General features: G+C 41.1%; 1 protein-coding gene and 1 pseudogene across 1 annotated transcript in view; one reads left to right on the top strand and one right to left on the bottom strand.

Annotated features, from left to right (window-relative positions):
- The window catches only part of LOC127636436 (RNA polymerase-associated protein LEO1-like), a 283037-nt gene that overhangs the window by 49206 nt on the left and 214192 nt on the right, over window positions 1–19639 (bottom strand). The window lies entirely within an intron of this gene.
- Window positions 1–19639, top strand: part of LOC127636316 (WD repeat-containing protein 70-like) — a 73499-nt pseudogene that overhangs the window by 32272 nt on the left and 21588 nt on the right.

Here is a 19639-nt window from a genome sequence, read left to right as displayed (position 1 = left end):
TCTATTTCACATCCTCTAATGCAGGGCAACGTTTTTACGGCACTCTGTTTGTTGGATGGAGAGAACGCCTCCTCAGGCTGTCTGGAGATGGAGGTTATCTTTATGTCTCATCTTAAGCCAGAGTACGACATGACAGGAAGTGCCCAAATCTGAGAGGGGCAATAAAGCGCTGCTGTGCAGTGTCATGCCAAACCTGTCATACAGACGTAGGCAGTCACTGGATGTTTGACCATCCAGGATGAGCAGGGGTCAGAGGTCATCAGAGCCGTGACACTGAACAGATCTTGAGTTTTGTGGAGGTTAAGTGGGATGGTGGAGTTTACAACATCTGAGCTGTAAATAAGCAGTCTGGGTGTCCGGCTGTCTAGTGTCAGTCTGACGGGGATGGATCGGGCAGACTTTTAGGGTTCATTCTGTTTGTTTGGTCAGGGCATCGCAGTGGTGTGTGGTCGGTCGGATTGTGCCACTCATGGGTTGAGAGTCTTTGAACTCGACGAAGAAGAGCGACAAGCTACTCAGAATTTAAAATACTTACACTACAGTCAAGATACACCTTAAAAAAACAGATTTGCTACAAGATACTAACATAAAGTTTTTAATAAGGACGGCCCGGGGTCAGTGTGAGAGATTCGGGCCAGTGCTGCATTTATAACATGCAAGTAAACAACAAGCGAAAGAGCACAACAATTACATGAAGCGAACGAAGTCTTCTAACCGAGGAGCGAGCGTGAGTATATTTATCACGCAAAGATGCACAAATGCATAATATACTGGACGCGCCGGCACAGTCGCGTGCACGCACAAGATGGTGCAGACATCATAGCGGCAGCTATTACCAATGTGTAGAGAATAGCAGGAAAAAAACCCACTTAATGGATTTCGTAGCGGGATTGCACGTCTTGCGCAACATTTGAAGTATCCCCACACATTCCGTGTTCACAGTGCGCGAAATCCCCACATTTTTCGTTTTTAGATGTTGGTGAAAATTAGTAATCCACACATTGAAGCACAAGAAATCAACAGTTTCTTTCTATAGGACTGAAAATCCACGTCTCTCCATGTATCCGTGCATATGTCTCGTCGTCATCATCATCATCATCATCATCTCTGTGCAGTGTAGTCTGTTTTACATGCATGTGCTCTCTTAAAGGGACAGCGCGCTAGTTTTATTCCCACTGTAAAAAAACTAACAAATGAAGTGCCGAATGAGACATAATAAAATGCAAGGATTCGTTTAATTAGGTTAGTTTCAGAACGTAATCGTTACTTAGAACGCGTGACCGAAAACCCATCATGTCCTCCACAGAACTCTTGTCTTAAAAGCACGCGTGTAAATGGCAGGACGGCTGGGGTTAAGATGTAGTTATGAATGTATATCTGTAAAGTGCATATATGGGATTACATGAGGCATAAATCATATCTTGCCAATTATAAATGTCATTCAATTTTGGGGGATGTATTTTGTATTTTTTTTCTCCCCAATTTGTAAAGCCCAATTCCCAATGCGCTCCGAGTCCTCGTGGTGGCGTAGTGACTCGCCTCAATCCGGGTGGCGGAGGACGAATCTCGGTTGCTTCCACGTCTGAGACCGTCAATCCACGCATCTGGTCACGTGATTTGTTGAGTGCGTTACCATGGAGACGTAGCACCTGTGGAGGCTTTGCGCTATTCTCCGCGGCATCCACGCACAACTCACCACGCGCCCCACCGAGAGCGAGAACCACATTATAGCGACCACGAGGAGGTTACCCCATGTGACTCTACCCTCCCTAGCAACCGGGCCAATTTGGTTGCTAAGGAGACCTGGCTGGAGTCACTCACCACACGCCCCACCGAGAGCGAGAACCACATTATAGCGACCACGAGGAGGTTACCCCATGTGACTCTACCCTCCCTAGCAACCAGGCCAATTTGGTTGCTAAGGAGACTTGACTGGAGTCACTCGGCACATTCACGTCTTATTTTAAAGCTCTAAGATTAAACACGTAAGCCCTTATTATATATAAGAGATTCATTTTAGGAGAGTTGAATTCTCACCACGTCCTGTTTCTCCGGTCGCACTGGAGCAGAATGTGGAATGAAGTTTGTTTACTCTCGTGTTTACTTTTGGATGGTAAAGTATGGGACGTTTTTCTGTAGCCAGTTGGACATTACGCAACACGACCCTTCATATGATTGAGAGAGTAACGTCCAGGAGGTTTGATTATTGCCATTTTGTTTTGTTCCATCAGTAAGCAATTTATTCAATATTACATGAATTAAAGAGAGTCTTGAGACTCCAAACTCAGTGTATTTTGGCTGCTGTGATGAGTTCTCGCTCACAGTCATAGTTTGTGTATTCATGACGGGCTTCTGTGCTGTTGTTGCGGTCGACAGCGTGTAAATGAGCTGCATGAGGCTGATAAGTGTGTCTGGGAGTCTTATTTCCATCAGAAAAGATTGTAACACGGTCACTTCTCTGTCCATCTGTGCATGAGAACAGGTGAGAGAATCACACTAGATATAAAAGTCAAGTTGAGTGCATTGAAATACAGTTGCTAAACGTTAGTAGATCATACAGACGTGTAACACATATGGAGAATTTGTCAAGAACATGTCCAGGTCATAGGTGTACCAATATGAATATTTTGGGCCGATGTCGAGACCGATCTAAACCCTCTGGATGTGTTTTTAAAGATTTCCTGTTTCAGTGGTGTGGCCAAAATGATAGGCTTATAAAAAGGAGGAGGGACAGGTGTTTGGTCTCTGTGATGAGGTCTCTTGCTTAGTTTTGGAGGAAGTGAGGGCCAGGTAAATCTGTAGTTTACACACTTGTTCTTTCTAACAAACAAAGGACTGCTTTTCAGCACACCAACAAATACACACACTTGACTGCTGCGTGCATCTCTCTCTCTCTCTCGCTCTCGCTCTCGCTCTCACACTCTCTCTCTCTCTCTCTCTCTCTCTCTCACTCTGGCGGTCTGCATTGCCCTTTTATCCCTCTCCAATCTCACTATTAATGAATGAGTTTCATTCTGTGTCATTTGAGTCATCATTGAGTCTGTGTCGTGTATTTGGCGCCATCTCCTGGTGGTCATATGTAACATTGTGCTTCATGTGGATTATCTAATGATCTATACATCTGATTATCTTGTGTGTGGACTCGTTTGAATATTTAATATTCCGTTTATTTTTCGTGACGTTATAAGCGAAAATGCTGCATATAATCAACACCAACATAATTATCAAAGACATATAATTAGCTGTTACTCGCTATATTTTCATCTGTGAGTAAAACAAATGACCTGGTTGTATTTTACTCTTTAAGAGCTTTCCAACAACATATGACACATGACTATTTGATTTGACTGCAAATTTACAAGCACTTGTTCAGTTTTGGTCATAATGTCTACATGCATTATAATGTAAAGCTTCTAAGCTTTCAAACGACACCTATTTTGTGTTGGTCAAGACTGTCGTTATTCATATTTTTAAGAATTGTTTTTTCTTTCTCGTGGGCTTAAAGGGTTAACTGATTGGCCGATACCGATATTTTTTTTCATATCTACGTTTTCATGCTTATAACCAAGTGTGCCGCACAAGCCCTCAAAAGTGAAGCCAAAATGTCTCGATCGCCCCCCGGTGGCTGGTCCTAGTATAGGTCATAAGCCCCACCTCCCCATGTTATTCAACGGGACGTGAGACCAACTAAACAATTAAATTACACTTCGCATATCTTTTTTCCAAAGATAGTTTCTGTCATTTACTCTCGTTTCTATCACGGTGATGTCATTTCAAGTGTTTGTTTTCAAAATAAGTTTGTTTTTAGTTATTTGATGCTATAAAAACGGTGCTGTGACATCATGATTGACAGCTGTGATTGACAGGTTCTCTGAGCGACGTAGTCACTGAAGCACCAACTGACTTTTTTTGAGATTGGAGCTTTAAATTTAATATCTAAATTTCTATAATTAATTTTTTCACACCGTCATAAATCAAAAGTCAAAAGTGCAGGGGCGTGTCCTTGCGATTGATTCGGCGAGAGTGAGGGCGGGGCCTTGATTTCGCGGCTTTACTTCCTGCTCACTACTGCGCAGGTCTGGTCCCGAAATCGCAACTGCGCAGACTCAAGTCCCAAGATGTCAGCGTCATATCGGGACACTGGCGGCTTCAGTTCTCACCAATGGAAAAGAGCAAAGGGGCGTCGTCCATCTTTTTTTACAGTCTATGCTTGTAACCGATATTTCGTTGGTTTTTAATTTGGTCAATTATAGGCTGATAAAAATCGGCTGCCGATACATCGGTGCATCACTACTATTTGTATTGACAACATTAACACCGCCTTCCTGTTATTGCTCATTTGAAACAAAACTCAAGAAAACAAGATGAGGACATGTTCAGTCGGCTTGTCGTAAGCCATTATTGAGGGTCTGAGGGGCGTGTGCGTTTAATTGGTAATAAGAATGTGAAGTTAACACAGAACCTGTGGCCCGTGCATTACACCTCCCATAAAACTCCCATCAGCCCCTCTGCTGGACAGGCCTCACTGAGTGTGCATGTGTTTGAGAGACAATGTTACAGTAAAGACTGTGAATAGCAGCAGGTCAAAGGTCAGTCTCGGCATGCAACCATCCACAACATAACAAGTTGGCTGCTAAACGACTATTGCATTACCCTCCAGTCCTGCCAGCGTGATATCCCTAAACATCAAAACATTTCGAGTAACTGTTCACCCCAAAATGAAATGTCTGTCATTATTTACTCACCCTCACGTCGTTTCAAACCCGTATGACTTTCTTTCTGTGGAAAACAAAAGGAGATGCTAGTCAGATTGTAAGCTTCAGTAACCATTGTATAGGTTGGTTTGGCATGCTCTGTTTCCCATTTTGTGATATAACCGGAGGGAGTTGTGAGCACCTGTTTAATGGATTCCCGGAATGTCTAGTACATGTATCCATATCATGTGACACCAGTTTACCTCAGCAATAATGTACGAGTTTGCTGTCATCAGCTGGAAAACAACAGATGACTTGTGATGCCAACAATGACCAAAAGATGGCTGCAGAGCTCCACTTATTGGTTCCCTGGTTCTTGTGTGTGTGTGTGTGTGTGTGTGTGTGTGTGTGTGTGTGTTCTGCATTATGAGTGTGTTATCCTCTCATCCCTTCATTTAGGAGTGTGTGTGTGTTTAGCATTGTGACTGATTTATAGTTTTATTTATTTTTTGACAAATGTAAAAAAAACAACCTCTGTGTTATAGTCTCACCAGTTCATTTGTGTGTGCGTGTGTGTATATAAGTGTGAATAAGTGTGTTTGTGTGCGAGTGGGTGCTGATGTTTTGCACTCAGGATGTTTTAGAGTCTCACCCTGTAATTTCTGTATGTTTTGTTTCTGGATTGTGGCTGATTTATTGTTTGTATTTGACAGATTAAAAAAAAAGCTCTGTTTTTTGGTCTTTCCCATTCATTTTCAATGGTCGGTCACTTTTGACCGCAAATAACGAAGGTGTACCTTAGACTTCTCGAATCAAGCCCAATTTATTTTTTGTATATTCAGATGGAAAATGGAGGAAAAGTCCTCAAGTCTTGTCAAATCTGAGTACTGCTCCGATAACGCAAACCATTTTTATTAAATGAGGAAAATGTATTTCGGTCAAAAATGACCGAACACCACAGGAGGGTTAAAATAATTGTGTTTTTGTAATATCTTGCAGCATTATTTTTGTAATTTATATTCATCACCAGTATGTTTAAATTATAATTGAATAATTATGTTAATGATGCATATTTTCCGTCTGGTCTTCGTTATTGTTGACACGATAAAAAAACCTTTCGTCAGTAATTTCGTACTGGCGTACAAATGGTTGAACAACAATAGAGTTTTCGAATGTAAATTTTGTTGGAAATCTTACACTAAAAACTGTGTTTACAGTCTACAAGTTGTTTTTGTTTAAATAGCAGAGGACTTAACACATGTGCCTTACGTTCATTGACAACGTCTATAATTTAATGGAAACATTATGGATATGATACTCGCCAAAAACGATTGCAACCATCTTTGTTTTGGCCCTAAGGTCCATCATAGATTGACAGTAATGATGAAGATGTCAAGTTACTCCAACAGATTACAAAAAAAAACGTATTGAAGTCAAGACATTAATGCATATTTATGTTTCAAACCCTAAGATATAATACGTCACATGACACAGTGTGTGAACAGATGACTCCACGCCAGCAAACGATTGCAAGTAAACACGCCAGTCGTGGCTGCCAAGTGTCGGCTCGTACCCCCAGCTGCTCCTCTTGTGTTTCTCTGCAGCAGCCAGCGCAGAAAGATCCGAGAAAAGCCTGTAATTTATTACTGCTTGTTCTGTCAGACTAAATATTTACCCAGCATTCCCCAGCAGCTTACAATAACAGGCCATTCCTCAAGGGTCCATCACAGGATCCGTGACCTCTCGCTGGGACACGACCAGTGGTTCTGCCAACTCTGTGGCCTTTGAGGACAAGGAGAAAATATCTCTCACACTCGGCTTTTCATAAACTTTGAGGTCCACAAATAGCCTGTTGTAAAACCATTACAAACAGCCAATGTTGGATGTGTATGAAAAGTTGGAAACAAATCCGATGAGTTTAGCCATAAAAATCTAGAATAAAGAAAATCCAGTTTGTATTTCGGGTTGGTCTGGGTGGTGTGCTGGTCTATATACCATGTTACATTGGAATATACTGTTTACGCTGTGCCAAATATATACATTTATCACAGGAGATTTGTCATTTTTGTCATGAAAGTTCACACCCCTGTGTAATTTCCAATCGTCTCAAATTCTCTATGTTGGAAATGACGATGATGGGATGCTGAAAACCGTAACAAGTTGGCTTTACTCGATTGAGAAACTCATTCCCTCAGTTGAATTGAGTAATAGCCAGGGCTGGACTGGGAAGAGAAATCGGCCCGGGATTTTACATGGCAACTGGCCCAAAGTTTGCATATCGCGGTGCCGTTTTGTGGTCCGTTCTGCTCATTTTAGCTTATCGCGGCCCGTTACGCGACTGGCCTGCTCGGTTCTCCCGATGGTCAGTCCGCCCCTGATCGGCCCCAAAGTGCGTCGGCCCGCTCGGTTCTCCCGATGGCTTCCAGAAGACCTTGTAAATGGTTTCCAATTCAGTTTTTATGTGATCTTCATATAACATAAAGTAAAAAGTTCAAATCTGTGAAAATGTAAATGAAAACGCCCAATGTTTAAGAAATACCCTACAATTTTGTCAAAATTCCATTTGGAGATGTTAGCGGTGTAGAAATTACACACTGTACCTTTAACAACGCAAAGAAAAGTTTTGCCTTGCATTGCTCGCGTGAGTTTGACCGCTGGATTATATATGTATGTTTAAACTGGTGTTCGCGCGAGTAACGTGAACCCGCGAGTATTCCCGCTTCTCTTCCGGAAAAGGACAGGAGGCGGGGCTTCTACGACTTCATAATAAATTCAACCAATAGCTGGAATCAAGTAGACGCGCATATTTTCACGCGCAACTTCCTCGCTCACTTTCCTCCAAGCGATGTATTTTTTTCGTCCGGTCTCTACATGTATGACGTTGTGTCATACAATTCCGTGTGCCCACACACCGCTACAACCATTATTCCAAATTTGTTCTGCTACTACGTCAGTGACATCCGGACAATCTCAATGCTGATAGGCTTTGGCGACAACGCGTCATGCGAACTTTCCGCTCGAGTTGAAAAATTTTAACTCGCGCGAATACTCGAATGTAGTGATTTTGTGTGTTCGAGTCGCACCATTCACTGCATTCGCGCTAATTCGCATCTTTGCATTGACTTTGTATGTAATCGCGCCATGTGGAACGCTCGCTTCGCGTTGTATGTGAACGCACCATTATGCACAATGTGACAGAGTCTTTGTGACTTGTGAAGTATTTAATTCACTGGATTATCCAAAAATGGATATCACCATGTTTATTTCATAAATAAAAAATTTCGTCATTTAATTTTCAACCGAAATTAATTATATTGTGGTATATATGTTACCAAGATATACAATTACTTATACAGTTATAACAACATCCCTATTCTCTGTTAATCAAATCCCCAAACTTGGTCAGACCAGATTGTCTTTCCTCATAAACGGAGAATGCGGCCAGACATGATCAATTTACGTCCAGACGCTGATATTGTCTGCGGTCTGCAGTGGAGATATTAGGGTGGACAGATGCCCTCCTGATGGATCTCATTGATCTTCGGGTGGAAATATAAATGATTCCATGTAGGGCTTGAACATTGATTACTGGGTCATGAACTCTTTTCAGTTTGACCCATGTCTTGCGGTCTTCAAAGCGCACAGGTGATGTGTTCTCTTCTGCCTGACGTTCAGCCACATTACATCATCATATTTGAGAGTACCATCGTTTGTCTTTTCAAACTACATCAGCTCTAACTCTTGTTTTTATTGGTTTTTCATGAAGAGATGTCGGACCAAAGGTATCGGCTTCATTATAGACATTTTACATGGATACCATGTTAAAAAAAAACAGCTAAAACCAGCCTAAACCGGTTGACTGGTCTCCAAGTCTGGTCTGGCTGGACATTAGGCAGGTTTTAGAAGGGTTTTGGGTACTTTTCAGCCTGTCAGGCTTGGAGACCAGCTTAAACTAGCTAAGACCATCTATATAATATATACAGTATCTCACAAAAGTAAGTACACCCCTCACATTTTTGTAAATATTTGATTATATCTTTTCATGTGTACAGCTTGTATAACAGTGTATATTTGCTGTCCCCTCAAAATAACTCAACACACAGCCATTAATGTCTAAACCGCTGGCAACAAAAGTGAGAACACCCCTAAGTGAAAATGTCCAAATTGGGCCCAATTAGCCATTTTCCCTCCCCGCTGTCATGTGCCTCAGTGTTACAAGGTCTCAGGTGTGAATGGGGAGCAGGTGTGTTAAATTTGGTGTCATCACTCTCACACTCCCTCATACTGGTCACTGGAAGTTCAACATGGCACCTCATGGCAAATTGGACATTTTCACTTAGGGGTGTTCTCACTTTTGTTGCCAGCGGTTTAGACATTAATGGCTGTGTGTTGAGTTATTTTGAGGGGACAGCAAATTTACACTGTTATACAAGCTGCACACATGAAAAGATATAATCAAATATTTACAGAAATGTGAGGGGTGTACTAACTTTTGTGAGATACTGTATATTCTAGTGTGATAGTGTTTTTGTGATTATTAATAAAAATACATTCACCTCAGAAGAAAACCCTTTTAACCCTTTAAGCTCTAAATGTGTTTTTGATTTCCTGTTTCAGTGGCATACCCAAAATTAAAGGCTTATAACTTGACAAACAAACAAAAACTAGGAGGGTCAAGTGTATCATTGTAAAGAAAACTTTTCAAATTTTTAGATGATATGTAGATTATGATACATTCTGATACTCTCAACTAAAAAAACTGCTGAAAGATCACATTTTTATCATTCTTATTTTTCGTTTTTGACATTATTTATATCTGCGTGGCTCTGAAAATGTTTTGTGTTGATTCGACAAAGCAATCAAAAGTTACAACATTACAAATATAATGTATCATAGTGTCCAAAAACATTTCCAAACAAATAAAAGATAATAATTGTACATAAGAACTAATTACACATGCAAACACAACAATGACTAAAGGTTTGCATAGCATGCAGACATGATTTTAGTCATGAGATTACACAGAATGAGTTTCATTCTGTGTCATTTGAGTCATCATTGAGTCTGTGTCGTGTATTTGGCGCCATCTCCTGGTGGTCATATGTAACATTGTGCTTCATGTGGATTATCTAATGATCTATACATCTGATTATCTTGTGTGTGGACTCGATTGAAAGATAATCACAGACTCTAAGTAATGCTATGTGTTGATGTACTTGATGTACAATCTATGATATTTATAGATATATAGGTGAGGACTCTTCTACGGCGCATCCCTCTTCCTTCCCGGAGTTCGGCACCAGTGTAAAGGATTAATGGAAAGGAGCAGGCGATTTGGGGCCGGATGTGCGGAATCACGACCCGGCCCCGCCCTTTTTCTGCCACATTTATGTTCCATTTATATTTCATGAAGTTATCAATAGGGATGCACCGATACCACTTTTTCTCTTCTGATTCAGGCTAATTAGATTCAGATCTCTTTTGTTAATTTAGTTATCCACGCATTTTCATTCACACAGTTATTTTTTGGAACCCATTCAGCTTAAATACTATTATCATTTGCAAACAAATAATAATATATTATAATAGTAATATATAGTAATGTATCTCAATCGTGCACCTTTAACTTTTTAACCCCTCACGCTTTTATTTTGACTTTCTGATCTCTCCAGGACGTCCTGTAAGTGTATGTTTGTGGGCTAGTTCACAGTCGTTTAATTCACTTCTTATTCATATTCTGGTCAAATGCATATTAAATGCATATTATAAGTGAACCGAACTATTGAACATCTACATCTGAGATGTTGTTCGTGAGTAGCGCTCAAATATTGCCCACCATTGTGAAGGCTAAAAATAGCCGCGAGTGTGTGTGTGTGTGTGTGTGTGTGTGTGTGTGTGTGTGTGTGTGTGTGTGTGTGTGTGTGTCTGTAAACAGAGCAGCGCCATTCACTAACCTAGTTAGTCCCTAGTTAAAAGTAAAAACGTGGCATATTAGCAACATCAACATAATTATCAAAGACGTATAATTAGCTGTTACTCGCTATATTTTCGTCTGTGAGTAAAACAAATAGTCTGGTTGTATTTTACTCTTTAAGAGCTTTCCAACAACATGTGACACATGAATATTTGATCAGTTTGATGTTTTTACTAATTGCAATATTATGTACAGTGAAAATATGTAATAAATTGGTCAAGACTGTAGTTATTAATATTTTGACGATTTATCGGATGGGCCATCCAAGCTTAAAGGGTTAAAGGCTTTACCATGAATAGTTGAGTGCTTTAAAGCATTGTGCATAATTCATGAGAACACACAATTGATCTTGAGGGTAATTAAAAGGCCTTATATATGCATTACAATGCACTGAGAATACATTAATATACAGGCATGCTACATTTGTCTTTTTAGGATATTCGGGTCATTTTTTCCCTCATTTGCTAATTGTATTATATTGTGTATTATATTTCTCTGTTAAAATGTTGTCTCCCTGTATCACACACACACACACACACACACACACACACACACACACACACACACACACACACACACACATTTATGTTCAGGAAACTTCCTGTCAGCCTCTCCTCTCTACAGGAAGTAACACAGGATTGTCCTCATGACTCACATTTGAAGGCTGTGTCATTGGACACTGGGAGATTACAGAACTCACAAGGGTTTGGTTACTTCCTCAAAATGGAGCGATTAAATTGTTCTCCAAGTACCACAACTGTTCGTGACTTCACCGTGGAACTGTTGCATACTAAAGTGACATCCGTTCACACACGCATTGAAGCACTTTCTGTTGAATGGCGTCTTGTGCATCATGAGTCATCAGTATTTTTGATCCGTTTCCCTAAATAAAAGTCTCAGTTTTCAAGTCATGTATCTGATAAAGATTTATACGAATGGAATAAAACTCCAATTTTGTTTTTATGGGGTTTTATAAAGACTGCTCGGTTCATTGCAAAAAAGCTGAGCACGTCTCGTTCCTCGAGCACGTCTCGTTCTGAATACCATCAATCGAACGCACATGATCCTCTTCACATATATAGACAAACAAATCACAGAAACTGATTAAACCGTAGACTGACGTGACCTTATGTGACATGAAGCAAATATCCATCTTTTTGTGTTAACTGTTTTGTGCCAGCTGGGGCGAGAGCTTTAGGATCTGTGCTTGTTGACCTCAGTCGCTGTAGGAAAACGAATGGAGGGTCTGGAGTGAGAGATCGGCTGATCGTCTCTCGTTTAGTCATTTTAAAACTGTGAATATTGATTAACGTCTGGTGGAGGTTATTGCTGGTGAAGGAGCTTCTACCAGTTATTAAATACAAGGGTTCACATACTTTTTCCAGCAAGGAATGTGTATAATTAAACATGTTCAATAAAAGCATATTATTTGTTTCATTATTTGACAAGCAGCTTGTGTTTATCTATTATTAGCACTTATTTGAAGATCAGATTTTATTAATTAATGCAGAAATGCAGGTAATTCCAAAGGGTTCACATACTTTTTCTTGCCTCTGTATTTCTCCATTATTTAGATTTTGGCTGCACAATGAACTGGATCTTGTATTTCATTTATTATGGACATTTTATAGCCTTAATGTCTGTACCCGTCCCAGTAAGGAAGAACTACGATTTTTAAACATTCAATAAATCGGTTTAAAATACAATAATACGAAACAGGATATCGTTTTTTCCCACCACCTTAGTTAAAGAAATGGAGGTATTAATTAGTGGGGTGTTTTTATGTTGGGATGATCGTTATGGTGCATTCACATACAACGTGAAGAAAGTTTTCGCCTCGTATTGCTCGCGCGAGTTTGATGTGTGTTTAAACTGGCATTCGCGCGAGTAACGTGAACCCGCGAGTATTCCCGCTTCTCTTCCGGAAAAGGACGGGAGGAGGAGCTTCTACGACTTGGTTCATAGTAAAGTTCAACCAATATCTGGAATCAAGTAGACGCGCATATTTTCAGAACGTCCAACTTCCTCGCTCACTTTCCTCCGAGCGATGTCTTTGATCGTCCAGGCTCTGCACATTTATGACGTTGTGTCGTACAATTCCGGGCGCCCAAACACCGCAACAACGATAGTTTCATCCATTTTTCCAGATTTCTTCTGCTACTACGTCAGTGACATCCGGACAATCTCAATGGTGATAGGCTTTCGCGTCAACGCGCCATGTGCGTTTTCAGCCCAAGTTGAAAAATGTCAACTTGCACGAATACGCGAATGAAGTGATTTTGCATGTTCGAGTCGCGCCATTTGCTCCATTCACGCCACCTGTGCGAATTTAAAAGAAATGGAGGAATTAATTAGTGTTTTTATGTTGGGATGATCGTTATGGTGCGTTCACATACAACGCATGAAAGTTTTTGTCTCGCATTGCTCGCGCGAACGGCAGTTTAAATCCAGCGGTCAAACTCGCGCGAGCAATGCTACGAGTAACGTGAACCCGCGAGTATTCCCGCTTCTGTTCCGGAACAGGACGGGAGGAGGGGCTTCTACGACTTCATAATAAAGTTCAACCAATAGCTAGAATCAAGTAGACGTGCATATTTTCCGAACTTACCAGGTCGTCCAACTTCCTCGCTCACTTTCGCGTAAACGCGTCATGCGAATTTTCACTCAAGTTGAAAAATGACAACTCGCGCGTATATGCAAATGAACTGCTTTCGCGTGTTCGTGTCGCGCCATTCGCTCCATTCGCGCCTATTCGCATCTTTGCATTGGAGTGCACATTTTGTTTCCTTTGAAATGTCTGCATCCCAAGTTTTCAAACATACAAAGTAAGAGTCCCATTCTGTTTTTTGGGCTCCTTTAGTTTTTGGTGGTTATTACGATTTTGGCTGCACAATGAACTGGATCTTGTATTTCATTCATTTTGGACATTTTGTAGCCTTCATTTCTGTGCCCGTCCCGTTAAGGAAGAACTACCATTTTTTTAACATTCAATACATCGGTTTAAAATGAAATGAAGCGAAATAGGATATCGTTTTTTTCCCACCACCTTAGTGATCAGTGTCTACAAAATCCAATATCGGTCGACCTCTGGCATGCACCTTTAAGATTACATCTATACAGAAGAGTCGTTTGATCTTTCACCCTCACATTTGTCTCTAGTTAAACTCCGACTGTTTTTAAAAGGCAGCCTGTGCGTCAGAGCTGGTACTAGGATACCATCTTTAGGGGGTATTTTGACCTTTAGGATGGGCAATAAGTTCTCTTTTCATCTTGATCGCTTTCGCCATCCAACTGGGCAGGGAACAAGGAACATTTTGGGGGCATTGCCCCCTCTGCCTCCCCCTTAGACCTGGCCATGCTGTTCGTGAAATCTCTTGTGTCTTACTCTTATCCTGATGTTGGTGATGACAGGTGGTTGAAGATGGACGTTCCTCAACGCTGGCGCTGGTAATCAGGCTCACGGCGTGCTGGAAACCCGAACGGTGGAAGAACAGTATTCCATCATGAGAGGGCCACAGAGGGGTCTGAATATGTCTTGTCAACAACAATCACATTTTTGCCAGTCCTGTTGCTTTTTCCTTTTCCAGTCAACGTTACCTCATGTCTGTATCTGTGTGGAGATGTACCCCAGGGGTCTCAACAGAAACACATCTGTTTTGTGCTCGATGGCCGAACCCTTAAAACTATACCCAGTTCACATGTTGAGTGATCCAAACATCATCTGCAGCCTGAAACTGAACTTTTGATCAGATTTTAGGAGTGAACGCACTTAACTGCATAGAGCTATAGGATGCTCCCTATTTAGTGAATGACTTAACCTCCAGTGTGTCTGTCTACTGGTCTAGACATCATAGGATGTCCCTGCCATTAGTGAGACTACTCAGTGTATGCTGCACTGGTAGCAGTTATAGAGTATGGATGCCCCTTGCTCCCTATTTAGTGCATGACTCAACCTCCAGTGTGCTGTCTGTCTGCACTGGTCTCAGAACAGTTATAGGAGAGCTATAGGATGCTCCCTTGCTCCCTATTTAGTGCATGACTTAACCTCCAGTGTGCTGTCTGTCTGCACTGGTCTCAGAACAGTTATAGGAGAGCTATAGGATGCTCCCTTGCTCCCTATTTAGTGCATGACTCAACCTCCAGTGTGCTGTCTGTCTGCACTGGTCTCAGAACAGTTATAGGAGAGATATAGGATGCTCCCTTGCTCCCTATTTAGTGCATGACTTAACCTCCAGTGTGCTGTCTGTCTGCACTGATCTCAGAACAGTTATAGGAGAGCTATGGGATGCTCCCTTGCTCCCTATTTAGTGCATGACTCAACCTCCAGTGTGCTGTCTGTCTGCACTGGTCTCAGAACAGTTATAGGAGAGATATAGGATGCTCCCTTGCTCCCTATTTAGTGCATGACTTAACCTCCAGTGTGCTGTCTGTCTGCACTGATCTCAGAACAGTTATAGGAGAGCTATAGGATGCTCCCTTGCTCCCTATTAGTGCATGACTTAACCTCCAGTGTGCTGTCTGTCTGCACTGGTCTCAGAACAGTTTGAAATGCAGCTTATTTTCATCATAACTCCATATAAAGCCTTTGAAAGACACATTATTCAGTTTTTAGATGAACCCATTAAATCTCAGTGTGATAATGTAAATAGAGGATATTTAAAGCGAAATGATCCTATAGTCCACATACTGTACGTGATCATTGTGTTTATCAGTGTGCCGTTTCGCGATAAATCGCTCAAATATTTAAAATGTCATATCGGATGAAACTAGAGACTCTAATCTTTAGTCTCAAACAGGTTTCAGTGTAAAAACTTAATTCAGTTTCTTACCAGATGTAGTTTTGTTGTTGTTTCTCCCAAAGATAAACTGCGCTGTGATTAGCACCATGTTGTTTGGTCACATGACTCGAAAGTGCATTGAAAGTTTATCCCTTTACCGACAGCACAGAATCTCCTGAACTGAGATCAGTCAGTATAAATGTATTTAAATTATGCGTGGTGTATAGCGAAGCCAAAATACAACGTCCACGCATGTGCACACGGGGTCGCGCAAGGATATTTATTTGTTTCTTCACAAAACTACATGCAGGTTTGTTTACTAATTATTCTGTTGACACGTATTGAAATAAAATCTCACGATTTCCAACCTGTCTTTAGAAAGCAGAATTAAACATTAACAATGGCAAATTGGGTATATGGGATCGGAAAATGAGACCCAAATCGCAGCGCTCATGGCTTTTTAATATGAACTTAAACTACCTAATTTGGAAAGGAAATTATGAAGGAAATTTTAAGTGCACAAAAATGGACTGGATGGGAAACAGCATTGAAAACCCATTTAATGTGATTTCATGTTAACTGTGGAGATACGTTTTCTCAGACGCTTGACGAACTTGTGCGTCCTTCATTTCAAAGAGAGCGACTTTCACCGCCTCGTCATGGATTAATTAAAGCGTTTTGGCCGTTGTTAGCGTTCAGAAATCTTCAGGGACTTGCTCAGCTGGTCTCACGAATGGGAAAAATTGGCCAATTATGCAAAAGGTAATTGGTTTGGTGAAGAGTTGTGAAGTGCCTGTGCGGTGGGGACTTGAGCGTAATCAGAAGCTTAAGGTGTGTGCAGCCGCGTTATCTCGCCGTTCCAGGTTACTGACTTCCTCTCGCGTCCCTGTGAGAGTACCACAGCTTCCACTTGCCCTCAGTATCACTGCGGTTATACCGCAACACTTCTGCTGTCTGTCTCAGTCTTGATTTGACCTCCTCCAGTCGTTCACCTTGATGGCTTCAGTTTCAAACACTTCATTTATTTAGTGAGACTGTGGCTAGTTGTCACACTTTGTACCGCAGGGAATATTTCACAAGGTTGGTTTCAATTTCTGTATTGAAACAAACCTTCTCAAAATACAAAAATTGTCATAGAGAATAAGATTTCTACAGTTCATCATTGCCTGAATATCGAAGGTCTTACTAGAGAATAAAAATAATGTTCTAACAGGGATTTTCTTGATTTTTCTTGATATTGTTCCCTCACAATACGTTTTCCGTTCTCTCACAATAGTTTGTGTTCCCTCACAATAAGTTTTGCGTTCCATCGCAATTGTTTGCGTTCCCTCACAATACGTTTTCCGTTCCCTCACAATAGTTTGTGAAGCGATATGGAGTCATTTTTACCTGTTTGGCTATAAGAGCCATACATATCAAAGTGGTTGCATCATTGGATACAGATTCCTTCATCCACGCCTTACGGCGGTTCTTAGCACGACGTGGTCAAGTATTAGAATTACGCTCCGATAATGGAACCAACTTTGTTGGAGCTGAACGAGAATTGAGAGAAGCCATAAAAGGTTGGAACCATCATAAGATCAATGATGTTCTAATTCAGAAGAGTATCAAATGGATATTTAATCCTCCTGCGGGATCTCATCACGGTGGTGTTTGGGAGAGGATGATTCGATCAGTGAGGAAGATTATGAATTCAATCTTGAGGGGGCAGAGTTTAGATGAAGAGGGTCTTCATACGCTTTTTTGCGAAGTGGAGTCAATTATTAATGGCCGTCCTATAACAAGATCATCTATGGATCCTAAAGATCTAGAGGCTCTAACACCTAACCATCTGTTACTTCTGAAAACTCAACCATCTTTACCCCCTGGTTTGTTTCAGAGGGAGGACTTATATGTACGTCGTAGGTGGCGACAAGTACAGTACATGGCCGACTTGTTTTGGAGGAGGTGGATAAGGGAATACCTACCTCAGCTACAGGAACAGCAGAAATTGCTTGTAAAGAGAAGAAACTTTAAAGTGGGAGATGTTGTACTCGTTGTCAATGATGCTGCCCCTCGAAACTCATGGATTATGGGTAAAATTGTCCATACTATACCAGATAAGAAGGGATTTATCCGCCAAGTGAGGATTAAAACAAGGTACAACTACTTAGACAGACCTGTTACCAAGATTTGTCTACTTCTGGAAACGGAAGACTATAACTGATTTTTTGGTTTTTTTTACATGGACAGATGCATGCATATACATACTGTATATGTAAACATTTTGTATATTTCTAAAATGATTTGTATATTGTTAATGTATTTATTATTGTTGGTAATTGATGATGATTATTATCTTTATTTTGTTTGTAATAATCATGGGGCGGAATGTTGGAGCATTATTTATTATTGGTTATTCACTGTCACGGGGCACAGGTGATCACTTCCGTTTCCTATATTATTTCCTTTTATGGATTGTTTGGGGCTGTGTGTTTGGAAGGGGCGAGTTGCGGGAGCCAACTTTCTGTTGACCGTATTGCCTTCAAGAAATCGTGTCTGCATATGTCAAGCTGAAATAAAGCGAAATCAAGTAAGATCATCAGTCTATTGTTTTCATAACGATATGTCGACAAAGTGCGAGCGAGTCACTAGCCATCCCGCTACATAGCCTCTTCATGGCTGTTGGATGCCGCGAACAGTTTCTGTTCCCTCACAATAGTTTCTGTTCCCTCACAATAGTTTGTGTTCCCTCACAATAGTTTGTGTTCCCTCAGTAGTTTGTGTTCCCTCAGTAGTTTGTGTTCCCTCACAATAGTTTGTGTTCCCTCACAATAGTTTGTGTTCCCTCACAATAGTTTGTGTTCCCTCAGTAGTTTGTGTTCCCTCACAATAGTTTGTGTTCCCTCACAGTAGTTTCTGTTCCCTCACAATAGTTTCTGTTCCCTCACAATAGTTTCTGTTCCCTCACAATAGTTTGTGTTCCCTCACAGTAGTTTGTGTTCCCTCACAATAGTTTGTGTTCCCTCAGTAGTTTGTGTTCCCTCACAATAGTTTGTGTTCCCTCAGTAGTTTGTGTTCCCTCACAATAGTTTGTGTTCCCTCACAATAGTTTGTGTTCCCTCAGTAGTTTGTGTTCCCTCAGTAGTTTGTGTTCCCTCAGTAGTTTGTGTTCCCTCACAATAGTTTGTGTTCCCTCAGTAGTTTGTGTTCCCTCACAATAGTTTCTGTTCCCTCACAATAGTTTGTGTTCCCTCAGTAGTTTGTGTTCCCTCACAATAGTTTCTGTTCCCTCAGTAGTTTGTGTTCCCTCACAATAGTTTGTGTTCCCTCAGTAGTTTGTGTTCCCTCAGTAGTTTGTGTTCCCTCACAGTAGTTTGTGTTCCCTCACAATAGTTTCTGTTCCCTCACAATAGTTTCTGTTCCCTGAGTAGTTTGTGTTCCCTCACAGTAGTTTGTGTTCCCTCACAGTAGTTTGTGTTCCCTCACAGTAGTTTGTGTTCCCTCACAATAGTTTGTGTTCCCTCACAATAGTTTGTGTTCCCTCACAATAGTTTGTGTTCCCTCACAATAGTTTCTGTTCCCTCACAGTAGTTTGTGTTCCCTCACAATAGTTTGTGTTCCCTCAGTAGTTTCTGTTCCCTCACAATAGTTTCTGTTCCCTCAGTAGTTTGTGTTCCCTCACAATAGTTTCTGTTCCCTGAGTAGTTTGTGTTCCCTCACAGTAGTTTGTGTTCCCTCACAGTAGTTTGTGTTCCCTCACAATAGTTTCTGTTCCCTCAGTAGTTTGTGTTCCCTCACAGTAGTTTGTGTTCCCTCACAGTAGTTTGTGTTCCCTCACAGTAGTTTGTGTTCCCTCACAATAGTTTCTGTTCCCTCAGTAGTTTGTGTTCCCTCAGTAGTTTGTGTTCCCTCACAATAGTTTCTGTTCCCTGAGTAGTTTGTGTTCCCTCACAGTAGTTTGTGTTCCCTCACAGTAGTTTGTGTTCCCTCAGTAGTTTGTGTTCCCTCAGTAGTTTGTGTTCCCTCACAATAGTTTCTGTTCCCTCAGTAGTTTGTGTTCCCTCAGTAGTTTGTGTTCCCTCACAATAGTTTCTGTTCCCTCACAATAGTTTCTGTTCCCTCACAATAGTTTCTGTTCCCTCACAATAGTTTCTGTTCCCTCAGTAGTTTGTGTTCCCTCACAATAGTTTGTGTTCCCTCAGTAGTTTGTG

The sequence above is a fragment of the Xyrauchen texanus genome, chromosome 44 (assembly GCF_025860055.1).
Source record: "Xyrauchen texanus isolate HMW12.3.18 chromosome 44, RBS_HiC_50CHRs, whole genome shotgun sequence".
In the NCBI taxonomy this organism is placed as follows: Eukaryota; Metazoa; Chordata; class Actinopteri; order Cypriniformes; family Catostomidae; genus Xyrauchen; species Xyrauchen texanus.
Note: the sequence above shows the minus strand (reverse complement) of the source record. Positions and strands in the feature narration are given on the sequence as shown.